The sequence below is a fragment of the Triticum dicoccoides genome, chromosome 4A, assembly GCF_002162155.2.
Source record: "Triticum dicoccoides isolate Atlit2015 ecotype Zavitan chromosome 4A, WEW_v2.0, whole genome shotgun sequence".
Classification (NCBI taxonomy): Eukaryota; Viridiplantae; Streptophyta; class Magnoliopsida; order Poales; family Poaceae; genus Triticum; species Triticum dicoccoides.
Genome location: NC_041386.1, coordinates 7,862,260 through 7,882,016, shown reverse-complemented (window position 1 = coordinate 7,882,016; position 19,757 = coordinate 7,862,260). Strand labels below are relative to the sequence as shown.

At 47.7% G+C, this 19,757-nt stretch overlaps 1 pseudogene; it reads left to right on the top strand.

Annotated features, from left to right (window-relative positions):
* Positions 1 to 1,529: 1,529 nt before the first annotated feature.
* On the top strand, positions 1,530 to 5,472 carry LOC119288695 (annotated as a pseudogene).
* The last annotated feature ends 14,285 nt before the right edge of the window (positions 5,473 to 19,757 follow it).

Genomic DNA, 19,757 nt, shown 5'->3' with positions numbered 1-19,757 from the left:
GTCCTCCGCAGCTCCGGTTATTCTCCCAGCGCACCATCTCCAGCTCCAGCAACCCCCCAGCTCCGGCAGACGAGCTACATAACTGCGACGGTGAGGCACACCCACGACACAGGGGATGCTTGAACCGGCATCTGATTTTGCCGCAACCGACAAACCCAGAGCTGGAACCAGCACTTAGTTTTGGTGCATCGCCTGGAGTGTTTTCTACGTCGACATTTGCGGCCTCCTCATTTTGTTACAAACGACGAGGCAAAAGCTTCTATCGGCAAGATTTTTTGCTACCACGGCAACCGGCGGAAGCAGCTACCGGCAATGGCTTTTCTAGCAAATGATTTTTGTCCCGGCAAAGCCAGAGCTGGAACCAGCTTTTGTTTTTGCTACAACCAGCAAATCCAAAGCTGGAACCAACTACATATTTTGTTGTAATCAAAGGAAGCAAGGGATTCGATGGATGTATGTCAGAGCTACAACCAATGCTCAAAAATGCTACTTCCGGCAATCATGAAAGCTACAACCATCTTTGGAAAAAGCTTCAACTGGATACGGGGTAGCTGGAGGTCGACATCGCGCAACGGCAAAAAGCTACAACCGGCATGGAGGAAAGCTACAACGCGCTTCTAAAAAAGCTTCAAACCGACAACGGCTAGCTAACAATGGTGAGCGGCGGCGACGGAGCTGCATGGCGCGCGGTGCTGCAATGGGCGCGCGGCAAGCTATGACGGCGGGCTGCGACAATGCTGGAACCCTCACCCGGCGGTGCTACAACCAGAGGGAGGGAGACATGCCCTACCCGGCGGAGCTAGGGACGTCTTTCTTTCGACCGGCCCGGCAGAGCCGCATACGGCGAGTGCCCCCGGCGAGCTGTGACGGCGAGCGGCGCCGGCGAGCTGCGACGCGGCGGCCAATGGAGGGGAGGCTGACCCGCGGAGATCCCTTTTTTTCCTGTGTTTACGCGTTTGTGCGGGAGGAAGAAGATGACTTGGTCGCGGCAATCTCGTCCATTCACGCGTACACATCCAACGCTCGGCAGCGGACCGGCCCAAATTTGAGCCGGTGCCCCGACGCAGAATACCACCCTTAAAATTATGGTTGAAATATAACCGTAAATATGAATAAACCAAGACGAAGGTAGTAAGACCTAAAACCTAAAACTACATGCTCTGAACCGATGACCCCTCTCACCATCGACCATAAGAGGTCACCGGAAGAGCCGCCGGAGGACCACCGCGGAAGGCTACTCGCTGGCCGAGATCACTTTTCTTTCCTTCCTTTTGAAGAAAGAAACCAGGCTGTGTCATCAGGGTGGCCATTAATTGTTACGTGCAACACATGGATTTAATTTTTTGAGGGATGCAACACATGGATTTTACTAGTCCCGTCCCGCAAAAGGTAAGTACACGTACAAATTTTGGTTAGCCCTTATATATATCTAGCGACGGCTAGATATACGATTTCCATACACGCCCTCGATCAAGAAGAACGAGATCATCACATCGATCGATCGACCGATCGGAGAAGATATAACCGAGATGGGCGCCGAGATGCGTACTACGCTAGAGTTGCGAGACCTTGTGCGCTTCTACCCGAAGCGTGGCAATCGCACGCTCGTCGACCGCGGCCTGCTGGTTTCGTACAACGGGGAGGACCGCACCTGCACTCTGTTCCGCCTCGACGGCACGCTGGTGACCAAGAAGCTTGATGACATCGCCGTCGTCGACAGAAGCTCCATCCATGTCGGTCAGATGGTCGGGTCGGCGTCGGACGTCGGTGGCCAGATCGGCGTCGTCACCGGGGTCACCACCGATCTCCACCTCGTCCAGCTCAACGAACGCGGGGGCGCGACGGCGAATCAGATCCTGGGGGCGTCGCCGGCTGGGCTGCGACGTGTCAGAGCACTCAGCCTTGGCGACTACGTCTTGTCCGGGGCATGGCTGGGCCGGGTGGTCGCGGTGCCTCTGGACGTCGACGTCTTGTTCGACGACGGCGCCGTCTGCAGGGTCGCCCATCTGGAGTCCCAGGGGCTAAAATCGGCGACAAATGAACAGGCCTATCATATCCCCGAGACGAACGTCGCCTTCTACCCGGGGGAGCGCGTCACTGCCAAGAACTCCTCCCCCACCGTCTTCAAAGGATCGCGATGGCTAAGCGGCCACTGGAAGCCGGAGCACGAAACAGGAACGGTGGCCAACGTGGAGATGGCCGGCGTCTTCGTTTACTGGATCGCGTCGGCGCAACACGGCACCAATCAACAACTGGTCGAGGAGTCCGCTCCTCCACCTTACCAGCAGCCCGACAGCCTCACTTACTTCTGCTCTGCGCCCGATTGCAGCTGGCGGCTGGGCGACCGCTGCTTTCTTCTTAGTGATGAGCAGCGACACATAAGTTCATTGCACGCGCACACGGCCCTGCTGCCCACCATGACCGTTGCCAACAGCAACACCACCGTCGACGTGCTGTGGCAGGACGGCACGCGGCAGTATGGGGCTAGATCAACGTCACTCAGCCCCTACGAGTTCATCATGGAGCACGACTTCTTTCCTGGGCAGTACGTTGTTGACAACGCTCCTGGCGACACGGTAGATGGTGTTGCCGGAGATGACGTCGGTGCTGCCAGTGGATCAACGAGGCGTGTCGGCGTTGTCAGAAGCCTGAATTCCAAAGACCAAACGGTGCACGTGTCGTGGTTCAAGGCAGCGTCGACGCGGCCCGACGGCGAGGCCAGCGGCTTGGAGGTCGAGTGCGAGGATACCGTGAGTGCGTATGATCTGGGCAGGGACCCTCACCACTCCTGTTCTCCACGGAGACGTCGTCGTTCGTGTGCTATCAAGCGTCATCGAGAGCACACCAGCAGCGCAGCAAATACCACATGCCAAGAGCGCCCCCGCCGATCTTCCATGGGTCGGGCGCGTTGTTGACCTGAATGACGGCCACGTCCAAGTCAAGTGGAGTGACGGCAGCACGTCAATGGGAGTAATATGGATGCAGCATGCATGGCGAATTTGCCGTGCACCTTCTGTTACAATTTGATTTAATATGATATGTAGTATTACAAAAAGATGGCACCTATCTCGACTCGACTTAAATATAGCTGCTTAATTTCCATGTGATGTTTCAGGTGTTCCCCCATGAGATCAGTGTCGCCAACAAGGAGCACTACACACAACTGTACGCTGAAATGTATGGCTGGGAGTGGGGCGAGGAGGAGGAGGAGGAAGATGTCGGTGCTTCTCCGGAGTTGGATGTTGCCAACGTGGTATCTACTATATATCTAGCTAGGAACATTATCCCATGCATGCACCTTAACTTATAGCATCACGCATTAGCGTAGGAATGATATGGCAATGTTCAATTACAGGTAAATGATCCACATGATCCAGCAGATGCTAGAAACATAGAGGGTGGTGATTGTTCTGTGAACGAACTAGATGGCCCTGCTACAACCACGCAGAATGTGGAAGCGCCCACACATGTATCCACGGTTAGTCATGAGGACGCTAACGTTGGTGGCGCCGTCATGGAGGCTGGCCTTGCTGATTCAATGGAAAGAAGCGATGCAAGTGTCGACGACAGCGATGACGACTCTGTCGATAATGTGGTGATCAAGGCCAAGGATGTCATTGGAGATGACGGCCCGTTTAAGTTCCCAAACTTCGACGTGGTGAAGAGTCCTCCGGATCATCATTACCTTGACACGGTGGATCAGGTTCATCTTTTATATCCTTTTCCCTCAGAGATAACAATAGAGGCCTATTAGCTGACTATATATTATTGTCATACCATCTATAGCTAATTTTATAGCCGACATGTGTGGGTAGCAGTTAGCTATAGAGGCCAATTAATTATAAATATGTACTACTTGGCTCATCTTACTCTCTCACAAAGCTTTATGGAGCTAGTGCTGCAACTGATCTTAATCTACAACACGTTTCTCTTATTGCTCTATGATAGCAAAAAGATAGTACTCCTTATAGCCTGGTTACATCATCTTGTTATACCTGCTCTTACTTTCGCTAATCTTTCTCTTTTTCAAATGGCTTTAGTTCTCCCAATATAGGCACATGTAGAAGCCAAGAGGCACTCTTTCCTTTGTTTTTATTTAGTTGGAAGAAGGCACGCTTTCCGCTTGTTACACGAGATGATGAACTTTAATTTTCTTTTCCTAAAGTTTTTGCAATAAAATTTGGAGCTTTTTTAAAGATACATCATACTGCATGATTTAACGTGCAAGATTAAGTTGATCTAGTGGTTAGTATGGCTCAGCTAGGAATTTATTTAGCTCAAGGACGACTTAGTAATTTCCGATTAACCTGATGTTGGTCTATAATTCGGCTAGTAGTCTTCTCATGTGTTATCACTCCTAACAAGGACAATCCATCCTGCAGTATCGTGTATGCACGCCACCGCCTCATTTAGGGATGCAGGCGGACACGTCCTTTAGATCATTACAACCATGACATAATTAATTGGTTGGTGTCAATACACCGTAGCAGGGATTTCCTGCAACGAAATATTGTATATTCTAAGTCATGTCGTGGTACAACAAACCGCAAATTGAACATACGCTAAGCAATGCTCTCTTTTGCCAAATGAACCGCAGGGCAGCAACGGCGGAAAGAAGTGGGTAAAAACAGTGCAGAAGGAGTGGAAGATACTGCAGGACAGCTTGCCCGGTACGTGTGGCCTTCGAGTGTAACTTATATACGTGTCAGTATATCTTAGTAATGATTCGATGGATGAAATTGGCACATCAATCTATATATGTATGCAGACACAATCTATGTACGGACGTTCGAGGACCGTATGGACCTGCTCCGGGTGGCGATGGTGGGCGCAAGCGGGACGCCTTATCAGGATGGGCTCTTCTTCTTCGACCTGCAGCTACCGTTGTCCTATCCGGACGTGCCACCGCAGGTGTACTACCACTCCTTCGGTAACCGTCTGAACCCAAACTTGTATGCCTCTGGCACGGTGTGCCTCAGCCTGCTCAACACCTTCGACGGTGAGGGCACCGAGGTCTGGGTGCCAGGGACGCCGAGCCTCCTTCAGGTCGCCGTCTCCCTCCAGGCCCTCGTCCTCAACGACCAGCCCTACTCCAACGAGTCCAACTACGATCACCTGGTCGGCACGCCACAGGGCCGCCGCCACGCGTTGCCTTATAACGAGAACGCCTTCTTGCTCACTCTTCGGACCATGCTCCATCTGTTGCGCCGACCGCCGCGGGGCTTCGAGGGGTTCATCGGGGACCACTTCCGCCTACGCGGGAGATACGTCCTCGCGACGTGTGAAGCGTACCTTCAGGGATGCGTGCCCGCCGATCATGGGAGGATGGAGGTGTCGTGCTCCACCGGCTTAAGGATCGCGCTTGACAATGTCTTGCCCGGGCTCACGGCAGCGTTCACGCAGATTGGCGACGAAGGGAGCTGCCAATGCACTGCCACCAATCATCAACATCCGGCAAATATTCTCGGATGATATGACACGACTACTCCGGTTTTGGACCCTTGGCGGCAGCGCTACTGCTGATGTATTGTCACTACGAGCACAGAAACTCTGAACTGTGACCAGTAGACCACAACAGTTAGATTGTGGGGTCAACTATTGCTTCGGCAAAAGTTATTTACTATTGATTATTGAACCTTCCATAGCTTCGGTGGAAATCTTTACTGTTGAACCATTGTACAGCATGTTGATCTAAACTGTGCATAGGGCCGGTTCCATTACCACTGAAAACCGCATACCGTTCCAGCCACAAGTAAATGAAACGTAGATCTAACCTAACTAGCTACTACTCCTTTCGTAAAGAAATATAAGAGCGTTTAGATTATTACTTTAGTGTTTCCTCAAAAGAATAAGATTATTACTTTAGTGATCTAAACGCTTTTATATTTCTTTATAGAGAGAGTAGTTCCCAGGTCACCCACAGCCTATTTGTAAAATTAACGAAGAATATTTGAAGCATGTTGAATTTGTGAGACGTATCTGAAATGATTTAGATATGCCCTAAATAATACTTCCTCTGTTCACAAATATAAGATGTTTTGAATATTTTAATGTGGATTACATACTGAAACGAGTGAACAAACACAATTATATGTGTCTACATACATTCTACATCCGATTCAAAAAATAATCAGAACATCTTATAATTTGTGAACAGAGGGAGTAGATATGGATGCAGATATTTTAGTATGAAATAATTGAATGATTTTAAAGCAAATAAAAATGACTGAAATAATAATAATAATAATAATTTGAATAAAACATTCTTACCTTTTTAAAATATCATTAAAAAGAAGCTTGGTGAAAAAATACTTTGAAAATTATCGAAATAAGCATATTACCTTTTTAGAAGTGACAAAAGGTTTGCCACTTTCATTAAATTAAGAAGCATGTTTTAGAGACCAAACGACTAGAGGAGGCGTGACTCAAAATCCAAAAGTTTAATCTTCCAACATAATGTTACCAAAATGTCATGCCCCTACCGTGGCACAGTTTGCCACCGCAATGCAGACACACGAGACGATGATAGAGGGGCTTGATTGGTTATGAAAAACACGGGAATTATACTCGTTGCAAATCACCAAAATTAAAGCATCGTGAGGGTGATCATCGCTTTGCCCCCACTCTACCCATATTGTAGCGAGTGATCCCACCAAGATTTGATGCCGCTGAAGCGTTGCAAATCTCCAAAAGTACAAGCATGATGAGGATGACCATCGCTTTGCCCCTACTCTACCCATACTGTAGCAAGTGAAGCCATATCAATATTTGACGCCGCTAAAGTCTGCCACGAAGACGGATCGAAAGGGTGTAGATCAAACCAATCTTTGACTATGTGCGAGACCCTTATGGAGTAGCGACATTGAAAAATATGTGAGCCGCGACTCAAGGGCACAATTACATAGGAGACAAGTTTAATTGAAAAATATGTGAGCTGCCGACTCAATGATACAAAGACAAATCGAAAAGTTACAATTCAAACCAGTCATTTCTTATCCAGAGTTGTGTTTGGATGGCTATCAAGTCTGAATAAGAAACCATTTGAATCGTTACAATGTTATGTTGAGGTTGTCAATAATTCACCCACTTTGACATATTTTGGTGAAATCTATTCGAGATTATTTTTTGAGTGATTTTGCATCAATCAAGTTAGTGGCATTGTATACCATACACCTGTAATCTTGCTAAAGGAAGATGATAATTTTTTTATGAAATGAATAGACTCCACTTAAAACATGGTGCACCATATCGATAGTCACCAAACCTCAAACAAAGTCCGGGGCATCGGTCACCCACACGGATAAGGGCTCCGTAGCGCCTAAAGCATACTGTGCAAAGCTTGCGCCACCTTATCACAGTCCCGATGACACTACAGAAAATTAGAAATTAAAAAAAGGTACGAGCTCTTTGCTTCCCTGAAGAAGACGCCAAGCTCCGTAACATCATAGCCTCGCCCTTTTAGTGTCGTCACCATGGTCGAGCAGACTAACTAAAACATAATGTGCTGTTTTAACCTCCTCCCAAATCAGATGCATCATCAATGGCTTCGGGATCATCTTGGCCTGAAGGGGGTTGCGCGCATGCTGCATCTTGCCAGCCGCCGCCGCCAAGGAGGCACCCCGTTCATAATGTGCCACAAAAAACCCACTCACTTTTGTATTATGAGGACCGAAATTGCTTCACATGACATTGTTCGTCCGATCAACGTATTGTAATACTTGACTTATCTTTTGCATTGATTGGATCCAATCTATATACGTGTTTCGGACTTTGTTGGCCTTACACTCATGTTTCTGTCGACCTCACACTACATAGAAAACACCAATATATCCTTCAACTTATGAATTGGGTGGGTTTTTAAACAACATTGATTAGCTTCGGGGCGTAGATCCATGTCGTCTAAATCGGGCGGTGAGGTTAGGGTTTTTCATCATGTGGTGAGATTGGGTATCAGGTGCTTCAGATCTATGCAAGGGTTCAACGACAACAACTGCGGTTCCATAGCATTGGTCCTTAGGGGCACGCGCACTAAAATTTTCCAGCTGTCATCGACAAGGTCAAGCCTGTTGGAAATATGCCCTAGAGGCAATAATAAAAGCATTCTTATTATATTTCCTTGTTCATGATAATTGTCTTTATTCATGCTATAATTGTGTTATCCGGAAATCGTAATACATGTGTGAATAATAGACACCAACATGTCCCTAGTAAGCCTCTAGTTGACTAGCTCGTTGATCAACAGATAGTCATGGTTTTCTGACTATGGACATTGGATGTCATTGATAACGAGATCACATCATTAGGAGAATGATGTGATGGACAAGACCCAATCCTAAACATAGCATAAGATCGTATAGTTCGTTTGCTAGAGTTTTTCCAATGTCAAGTATCCTTTCCTTAGACCATGAGATCGTGTAACTCCCGGATACCGTAGGAGTGCTTTGGGTGTACCAAACGTCACAACATAACTGGGTGACTATAAAGGTATACTACGGGTATCTCCGAAAGTGTCGGTTGGGTTGACACGGATCGAGACTGGGATTTGTCACTCCGTATGACGGAGAGGTATCACTGGGCCCACTCGGTAATGCATCATCAATATGAGCTCAAAGTGACCAAGTGTCTGGTCACGGGATCATGCATTATGGTACGAGTAAAGTGACTTGCCGGTAACGAGATTGAACGAGGTATTGGGATACCGACGATCGAATCTCGGGCAAGTAACATACCGATTGACAAAGGGAATTGTATACGGGGTTGCTTGAATCCTCGACATCATGGTTCATCCGATGAGATCATCGAGGAGCATGTGGGAGCCAACATGGGTATCCAGATCCCGCTGTTGGTTATTGACCGGAGAGCGATCTCGGTCATGTCTACATGTCTCCTGAACCCGTAGGGTCTACACACTTAAGGTTCGGTGACGCTAGGGTTGTAGGGATATGTATATGCAGTAACCCGAATGTTGTTCGGAGTCCCGGATGAGATCCCGGACGTCACGAGAAGTTCCGGAATGGTCCAGAGGTAAAGAATTATATATAGGAAGTGTTGTTTCGGCCGTCGGGACAAGATTCGGGGTCACCGGTATTGTACCGGGACCACCGAAAGGGTCCCGGGGGTCCACCGGGTGGGGTCACCTGCCCCGGGGGGCCACATGGGCTGTAGGGGTGTGGGCCTTGGCGTATATGCGCCAAGGGCACCAGCCCCAAGAGGCCCATGCGCCAGGAGATCAAGAAAGGAAGAGTCCTAAAGGGGGAAGGCACCTCCTAGGTGCCTTGGGGAGGAGGGATTCCTCCCTTGGCCGCCGCCCCCCTAGGAGATTGCATCTCCTAGGGCCGGCGCCCCCCCTAGGCTCCCAATATATAGTGGGGGAAGGAGGGCCTCTCACACCACGCCTTTGGTGCCTCCCTCTTGTCAGGACCCCGACTCAATGCCACATCGATCTAGCATGTAACACCTCATATCACTTTGCGGCCTCACGCACGGTATTCCCATGGGTGTCGCCTTACCTTTGCCCGGGACCGTTTGCGCCTTTTGGCACACGTATATGATAGTGTCGCTAGCATCCATATGATAAGGAGCCCGGGCTGACATGGCTAGTCGTAAACCCAAAGTGGCACAAACTTACAGGGACAGGCATCCATGACCCAGCATCGAACGTGTCGGTCATCAGCGAGTGAATCCAGGCTGTAGCACTGGGCTAGCAGGACTCCGGTGAACCGGGCTGTAGCGGGCTAACAGGACTCCAGTATTCATCGCGTGACATTTCCCCGAAGGGACAGACACAGGAACGAAGAAGAACACATGCCGGCCAGCCTAAGTGTTCCGGAGCAGTAGCAAGCTACCATGGCTCGGTGGAAACACTAGGAGACATTTCCCGGTAAGAGAGGCTACTAAGGATAAACAACTAGATAGTCAGATCCCACACATACCAAGCATTTCAATCATACACACAATATGCTCGATATGTGCAAATACAACAAGGCATCACAACATGACTCTACGACACAAGTAAGTATTCATTAGGCTCCGAGGAGCGGAATATTACAAACAGGGGTCTCATGACCCAACATTCAGAGCATACAAATCAAAGCACATGCGGAAGCTTAACATGTCTGATTACAGACAACTATAAATGAAAAAGGCTGAAAAGCCTGACTATCTACCAGATCCTGCCGAGGGCACAAGATCGTAGCTGAGGTAACAAGCTAAACGTCGAAGTCCACGTGGAACTACTAGTGAGACTAAAGTCTCTCTGCAAAAACATAAATTAAGCAACGTGAGTACAAATGTACCCAGCAAGACTTACATCAGAACTAACTACATATGCATCATTATCAACAAAGGGGATGGTGGGGTTTAACTGCAGCAAGCCAGCTTTGACTCGGTGGCTATCCTGAACTACGACTGCAAGTAACTCTTTTGGGGTGGCGCACACGAGTCCACATATTCACCATATCAATACACCACTATGGATCCGCTCTCGTCTCCCTACGAGAACGCCATCCATAGCACTCACGCTTATCTTGCGTATTTTAGAGTATCCACTTTCACTTGTCTATGAACTGATATAAGCAACCCAGAAGTCCTTTTCCGCGGACACGGCTATTCGAGTAGATGATGTTAACCCTGCAGGGGTGTACTTCTTCACACACGCTCTCACCACTTACCGCCGTTTACACGACATGTACTCGGCAACCTTCAAGCGGAAGCCCAACGTGGGTGTCGGCCACGGCCTGCCTAAACACTCAAGTCTCTAGTCCAGGTTTATCGCCTATTCGGGTTCCATCCATGAGGAGATCCGGCCGGAGTTTCGCTCACAGCCCCAAACGATGTGAACAGGGTTCCCGAGACACCAAACGGGCGCCCGGTACACCGTGCCACGTGCCTACCGCATCACAGCCCACCCCTCCGGTCAGCGCTGCCCACGACCTCCAGCATACTACAAACACCAGAAACTACTTGCAACTCCTGGACAAAGGACAAGGGTGATCAAGAAGCCGAGAGGGTCCATTGGTTTCGGGCCCAATGCGTGGTAGTAGCTGAATCATGGATCACAAACACAGAACTCAGTTCCTGAGGACGGCTGCAATGAGACAACCCACCATGTACTCCTACATGGCCTCTCACCGCTACCTTTACCAAATCATATTCGCACACTTAGCTCACACACAGTAGGACATGTTCACACACCTCTGATTCATCCCCGATGAATGAATCAGACCTGACTCAACTCTAAGCAGTAGCAGGCATGACAAACAAGCATGAATGAGTAGGCACAATAGGGCTCAAACAACTCCTACTCATGCTAGTGGGTTTCATCTATTTACTGTGGCAATGACAGGTCATGCAAAGGATAAAAGGGTTCAGCTACCGCAGCAAGCAACAAATATGTCGTTGTTGTCCTAATGCAGTAAAAGATAGCAGGAGCGAGAGAGTGGGATTTTATCGGAATGAACAAGGGGGTTTGCTTGCCTGGCACTTCTGAAGACAACATTGAGTCTTCATCAGTGTCAACGATCACATCATCGGTATCACGTCTATCGAGAGGGGACAAATACCGGCAACACAGAAGGGAACACAATCAATGCAATACACAATATGATGCATGATCATGACATGGCAAAATGAATGTGTTTTGGGCTAATGCATCTAGCAACAAGTTAAATGGGGTTGGTTTGAATACAAGATTCAAATTCAAACTCCATATGTGATTATTTAAATGCCATTCACTTCATTTGTCCTAAACAGTAGTGATAAGTTGTTCTAACATGCATGGAAATGGTACAGATGGATAGATTAGATTTTTCTGATCATTTTTCATATATAACTTATTTCATTTGGAGTTACAGATTAATTTCTATGATTTTTAGAAGTTTAGGATATTTTCTGGATTTTCTGAATTATTTTAAATCCAGAAAGAAATAATTGCGTCAGCCTGACGCCAGCATGATGTCAGCGAGTCAACGGCCAGGTCCAGGTCAAACCTGACGTGCGGGGCCCACACGTCAGTGACACAGGAACTAATCCCGGTCAAACCCAGCGCTGACTGGGGTTTGACCAGGGGTGGGGCCCACTGTCAGTGGCTGTAGGTTGTTTAACTAGCTGGGTTAGCTCGTAATGACGGAGCCACGTCAGCTCCCGCTGGAGTTTCGCCGGCGACGACCTAAACTGCGGCGGAGACGCACCGGGGTGGCTCGGGTTTCGTCTATACGGCACCGTTCAGTGCGCCCTTTGGCCCTACGGAGAGCTGGCGCGATGGCGCGTCGGATGGTCGTGGTCTCCGGGCCTGGGGTGGCCGGAGTCGACGGCGGCGAGCTCGGTTGCGGCCGCCGGAGCTCGGGTGAGACACGGGCGACCACTAGGGGGCACGAGAGGGCGAGCTGCGGCATGCAACGGGTCGTGGAGACGTTCTGAGCACGATGGTGTACTCGGGCGGGAGCTCCAGTGGCTGCAGTGACGGCGGCGACGAGGTCAGCGGCGGCCGGAGTTCGGCCGCGACGGAGCTATGGCCTAGAGCTCGCAAACGCGAGGGGAAAGAGAGGGGTTCTGCACGGAGGCTCACAGCGAGGTCGATGAGCAGCTCGGTGGTGTCGGGGAGGCGTCGAAGGCGGCGAATCGACAAGCGGCATCCGGCGGCCGTGCGTGAAGAAGACGGCTCGATGACGGCGATGCAGGGCGTCCGAGGTCGCTTGACTTGGCGGAGAGGATGAGGGCGAGGTAGCCGAGCTACTGGGCACACCGAGGGGTCGAGGGGGAGGCTCTAGGTGCGGCAACGGCGAGCGGCGGCGATGAGCTCTGCTCGGGCTGCGCGAGAGAGAGAGCAGAGGAGGGGGAAGGGGTCGAGAGAGAGCAGAGAGCGAGGGGAGAGACAGAGGGGGCTTCGGGCGTATCTAGACGCGTCGGGGCGCCTCGGTGGCAAGCAGGAGGTGACCAGGGCGGCGTCGGCGCTCGCCACCGAGCTACTTCGGTGCGAGGGGAGGAAGACGACACGAAAAGGGTGGGCTGGGCCGCGCTGGGCCGGTCTTGTTGGGCTACCAGGTGGGCTTCACAGGTAAGATTCTCTCTCTCTTGTTTTATATTTCTGTTCTGTTTTTCTTTTATTAATATCTTTTGCCATTGTTTTGAATTTAAACAAATTCAAACAATGCCAAAAACTCCTCTGAATATTTTTATTTTGCTAGATGGACTTTTCCAAAAGCTCACAAAATATTTCAGGGGTATTTGAAATTATATTCTAATTATATGAATATAATTCAAATTCAAATAGCTAATGATTTAAATTCAAAGTCCCAAAAATAAATCCTTAAAAATGTTCAATATTTTGGTTGGGACCAGAACCCTTGCCAAAAATTATCAAACATTTAAGAAGAGCATTTTGGAACAATGAATGAGATTTTAGGGTTTTTGCCCTTCTTTTATTTAGGGTTTTGAGGCTTCCAAATTTCCCCAGTTCAAGTTCAAAAATTTAAACATGATGCAAACACTAGGCAGCACCAGAAGCTAGGGATGTGACAACTCACCCCCACTAAACAAGAATCTCGACCCGAGATTCAAGACGTGAGGTAAGAAGACAGAGGGGACACGAAGCTAGCACAATCTTCACGATCCAGGTTGCACTTCATAAGAACCTTGATTCGATCATCATCTTGTCTCGACGTCTTGCTCTGGGAACTCCAACTAACATGACAACGAGAGGAAAGGAAAGACCCTAAAAGAATCGTTCTTCTCGAAGGTCGAACAACTCAGGATTAACTCTCGGAATGAGACATAGCAACATCTCTTGAGCTGAGAGACGAAGCACACCTCTAGCGGAAAGGAGTGGAACAAATGACGGAGGGATCACTAGGTAGACAACAATTCCACACTTAAAAAGTTGGTAAACGATTGTCAATGTAGCGAGGAGTTGAGTTGCCATGATACCACAACGAGGCACCTTAGGGATGGTGACTCATAGATATATCCCCTTAAGTGGCAAAAAGAATCACCTTTGATTCAGAGATCATTGAAACTCTTCATACCAGCCTAAGGCAATTCACAACGATCGTTTGGCGGAGTGCAAAGGAATGGTACACCCGGACTAGAATGGATGATGTGGACTACCTTGTTGAAGACAACGCAATGGATGATTTTTGCTTATCACCGGAAATGGAAGAGACCCATGGTAGAATGGCACATTGGCGGTGCAAGCTGGGAACAAAATGCAAATGCTGGGAATGATTCTGGTAACTGGGGAAGAACCCAACAATAGAGAGTGAATTCACTGTTTGAAAAGTTATAGCATAACCGAGGAAGCTGAGAGCAAACCCAGTTAGTGCCGATGATAACACCTAGCGCTTGCGCATGCTCTCAAGAACTTGAGCATTTCCATAATCATCAAAATTTTACCAATATCCGTGTCAAGGATCCTGGCAACACAACTTGCTACCATGATGAATGATGATGGATGATGCACATGCAAAGGAAGATAACACTTTCTCAGATTTCACCTTAGCGAGGCCAAGGAACAGAATCTGGATGATCGACCAAGAGACACTTAGCACTCCGCTTCTAATGTTCTCCTTGATGTGCTAGCATAATCCATAGATAATTATGGTTTGATATCTAGGACACCAAGTAAAGGTCGGACTTCGGGAGCACAAAAATCATAAGGCATAGCTAGGGGATAAATCCTACGAAATCCTTATGGGGAGGTGGCCAACTTCTCCAATCAAGATACTACAATAATAGGTCTCCTGGCGGGGTGTGTTGGCCACGACATCCACCTTACCGGTTTCCGAGGGACCGATATTATAGTTCTTGGGAAATGTTCCAAACCATCATATCTGCCTGAGATTCAGATCTGGTTGGTGTCAGGATATTCCAGACTCATCGAGTCTAGGAAGAAAAACGAAAGTTTGCAACACAAATCGACGAGATGACGTTGTGAGATTCTCGGGGAATGAACTACGATAGTAAGCTCCAAAACATGAGCTGGTTCTGCTACAAACATGTGAGCACGCTGTCCCAGACAAACATGATCACATGGTAGTCTTACAATAAAACACTACCGAGTTCTGGTAGGGAACCATCATCGGGGATATCAGAGTCTTGTGCATTACCATGGATTAACACTTAACTCCTTTTCTTGAACAAATCAGTCAGTGGCTTCGGGTGCTACGGAACACATATAGAATGGAGGTTGCAAGTCTCCGAACCACAGAATACTTCGCACGTATGCATGACTGATTTGGGATGATTCCAGAGGAAGCAAAACTAACTTTCTCAAATTCACGGCGGCAACTTTCACCAAATGCACGTGTATAAGAGGAAGTCACTCCTTTCATCAAACAAGTACTTCATGAGCTAGCATGAAGAAAATGCTTTCAAAAGTTTCCAACACTAACTTAATGTTCAGCAAAATTATGGAGAAGACAAGGATGTTGTCGATGGGCTCAACAACAATTCATCCAGGTTTCCATATAAAAGGAATTCCATAGTTAAGTGAACACAGTGATAGCATTGATCAGACCAAAAGATGTAATGGTGTATGCTCGAGGAAAATCCACGAGTAAGACAACATTACGAACATCATTGGTTCTGACTTGATTTGAGGATAGCCCATACTCAAATCAAAGTTTTGGTTAGGACGATAGGTCCAGCAATTGATCGCGAGGATCAATCAATGAAGACATCACCTTTCTTCAACACACACTACACAAGAATATCCCTTTGGAATGAACTAAGTCGGGCAAGCTTTTATCTTCCAACTCTCCAAGTTGTTGTCTAGCTTAACCAACTAGCTCAGGGATATCTAACACCGATTCTTGGAGAGAAGGTGGTTCACAAGAAACCAACTTGATCACGAGCTCAACATAACAGTCAAGGGACAACCTGGTAATACTTCCGAGAAGATATTCGGAAAATCACGAACCACCGGTATGTTACTAAGCTCGAGAACAATCTCGCTTTTGAGGGCAAGATGATATGATCAAATAAGTGAGGACTTGACAAGATCCTAACTCATCAACCGAAGGGTGCACTGAAATAAGGACTAGGTAGCACGATCAGTCTTAGAAGGATGATTCAAAAACCAACACGCTAAGAATGAAATTATTATCCTTTAACTACCAAGCAACGAGGTTGCTGGGAGTATTGATTTCACACATCACAATTCATTTGTCGGTATTCCGGTTGCATCAACACGAGGACCGAGGCATGACTAATGATGGTGAGAAGTATCACTACCAAGAGTTCATAGGATGGTGTGCAATTCCTATAACAATCCCGATATAAAAGATGGTAATACTCCAAGGTAGAACAGAGCAAAAGCAAGATTAGCAATTTGATCTGCGGAGTACGACTTCTTTGACCCAATCCTGGATATGGAAGAGGTACTGGAGTTTGTTTCTCCTAGTCATTCCGCGATAGAATGGCTTGACGGACCACAAGAGTAATAGGCATCGATAAACGAATGCATGCATACTCTTGACTATCAATTGATAGACGAAGGTCAGTAGACAACTAAAGAGGGACAACTCAAAGGAACATATAACTTTCTGAGTTGTGGATGCATAGATTAGTATGTCGAACCAGGTTCAACATAATTCTTCCGGATAACCCATGCAGAAAGGTTGAGCTGGCAGAGTCACAATATAGCATGGAGAACTCATCGAGAGCACTCTTGTTGTCATCTTTTGGTTCAGAAGAACTCCTACCAAGAATGGTTCACGGTAATTGGAAGAAGGATGTACCACGAACCTCGAGGACTATCGCAAAGGTTACTAATAACCTAAAGGAACTAGCAAACACTATCAACATGAAGTAAGTAGAGTGAATCTCGGGTTCAAGAACCCAGGAATAGAATACCTACTCCTAAGTAGTACCACGAGATGCTTTCGAGAATGATGGCCAGAATCTTCACACTGGGAACACAAAACGTTGCTAGATTACTAGGTGACTCCCTAAAACACCTAGGGTCATAATAATTATTCCAACATATATGTCGAGGCAATAAAGTACCTCAACTCACTAATTTGTGTGATTAACCTGGCCCAAAGGAATATAAAAACCAGAGGGAAAGGACTTGCAAGTGCATCAGATTGTTTAGAAACCTGGGATGACTCGGACAGCATAACGGCTGTAAATGCTCAAAAAGATTTGAGACAATTACAAAAATGGTGGCATAACCACTCAGAAGCACAATATCAAGGTTTCGAGATCAATAATTAACATACAGAGGTAGAAACTGAACTGAGGCTTAATTCCAACAATTCTATAAGTCTACGGATTAGTAACACGTGATCCTGATAGAAAGAAGAGATAGCCTAGTTCTTAATCCCCGTAGGAAAGATAAGATGACTCAGATCAGAAGGGCATGAGGTAAAGGAGTAAAAAGAGCCTTACGTTCCATCCCACAATCAATTCCCTTATATAACTAAAGAATTCCTAGACTCAACTTCGACCAGTTTGGCTTGGTAATCCTACAGGCAGTCAAGCTCTGATACCAAAGCTGTCAGGACCCCGACTCAATGCCACATCGATCTAGCATGTAACACCTCATATCACTTTGCGGCCTCACACACGGTATTCCCATGGGTGTCGCCTTACCTTTGCCCGGGACCGTTTGCGCCTTTTGGCACACGTATATGATAGTGTCGCTAGCATCCATATGATAAGGAGCCCGGGCTGACATGGCTAGTCGTAAACCCAAAGTGGCACAAACTTACAGGGACAGGCATCCATGACCCAGCATCGAACGTGTCGGTCATCAGCGAGTGAATCCAGGCTGTAGCACTGGGCTAGCAGGACTCCGGTGAACCGGGCTGTAGCGGGCTAACAGGACTCCGGTATTCATCGCATGACATTTCCCCGAAGGGACAGACACAGGAACGAAGAAGGACACATGCCGGCCAGCCTAAGTGTTCCGGAGCAGTAGCAAGCTACCATGGCTCGGTGGAAACACTAGGAGACATTTCCCGGTAAGAGAGGCTACTAAGGATAAACAACTAGATAGTCAGATCCCACACATACCAAGCATTTCAATCATACACACAATATGCTCGATATGTGCAAATACAACAAGGCATCACAACATGACTCTACGACACAAGTAAGTATTCATTAGGCTCCGAGGAGCGGAATATTACAAACAGGGGTCTCATGACCCAACATTCAGAGCATACAAATCAAAGCACATGCGGAAGCTTAACATGTCTGAGTACAGACAACTATAAATGAAAAAGGCTGAAAAGCCTGACTATCTACCAGATCCTGCCGAGGGCACAAGATCATAGCTGAGGTAACAAGCTAAACGTCGAAGTCCACGTGGAACTACTAGTGAGACTGAAGTCTCTCTGCAAAAACATAAATTAAGCAACGTGAGTACAAATGTACCCAGCAAGACTTACATCAGAACTAACTACATATGCATCATTATCAACAAAGGGGATGGTGGGGTTTAACTGCAGCAAGCCAGCTTTGACTCGGTGGATATCCTGAACTACGACTGCAAGTAACTCTTTTGGGGTGGCGCACACGAGTCCACATATTCACCATATCAATACACCACTATGGATCCGCTCTCGTCTCCCTACGAGAACGCCATCCATAGCACTCACGCTTATCTTGCGTATTTTAGAGTATCCACTTTCACTTGTCTATGAACTGATATAAGCAACCCAGAAGTCCTTTTCCGCGGACACGGCTATTCGAATAGATGATGTTAACCCTGCAGGGGTCTACTTCTTCACACACGCTCTCACCACTTACCGCCGTTTACACGACATGTACTCAGCAACCTTCAAGCGGAAGCCCAACGTGGGTGTCGGCCACGGCCTGCCTAAACACTCAAGTCTCTAGTCCAGGTTTATCGCCTATTCGGGTTCCATCCATGAGGAGATCCGGGCGGAGTTTCGCTCACAGCCCCAAACGATGTGAACAGGGTTCCCGAGACACCAAACGGGCGCCCGGTACACCGTGCCACGTGCCTACCGCATCACAGCCCACCCCTCCGGTCAGCGCTGCCCACGGCCTCCAGCATACTACAAACACCAGAAACTACTTGCAACTCCTGGACAGAGGACAAGGGTGATCAAGAAGCCGAGAGGGTCCATTGGTTTCGGGCCCAATGCGTGGTAGTAGCTGAATCATGGATCACAAACACAGAACTCGGTTCCTGAGGACGGCTGCAATGAGACAACCCACCATGTACTCCTACATGGCCTCTCACCGCTACCTTTACCAAATCGTATTCGCACACTTAGCTCACACACAGTAGGACATGTTCACACACCTCTGATTCATCCCCGATGAATCAGACCTGACTCAACTCTAAGCAGTAGCAGGCATGACAAACAAGCATGAATGAGTAGGCACAATAGGGCTCAAACAACTCCTACTCATGCTAGTGGGTTTCATCTATTTACTGTGGCAATGACAGGTCATGCAAAGGATAAAGGGGTTCAGCTACCGCAGCAAGCAACAAATATGTCGTTGTTGTCCTAATGCAGTAAAAGATAGCAGGAGCGAGAGAGTGGGATTTTATCGGAATGAACAAGGGGGTTTGCTTGCCTGGCACTTCTGAAGACAACATTGAGTCTTCATCAGTGTCAACGATCACATCATCGGTATCACGTCTATCGAGAGGGGACAAATACCGGCAACACAGAAGGGAACACAATCAATGCAATACACAATATGATGCATGATCATGACATGGCAAAATGAATGTGTTTTGGGCTAATGCATCTAGCAACAAGTTAAATGGGGTTGGTTTG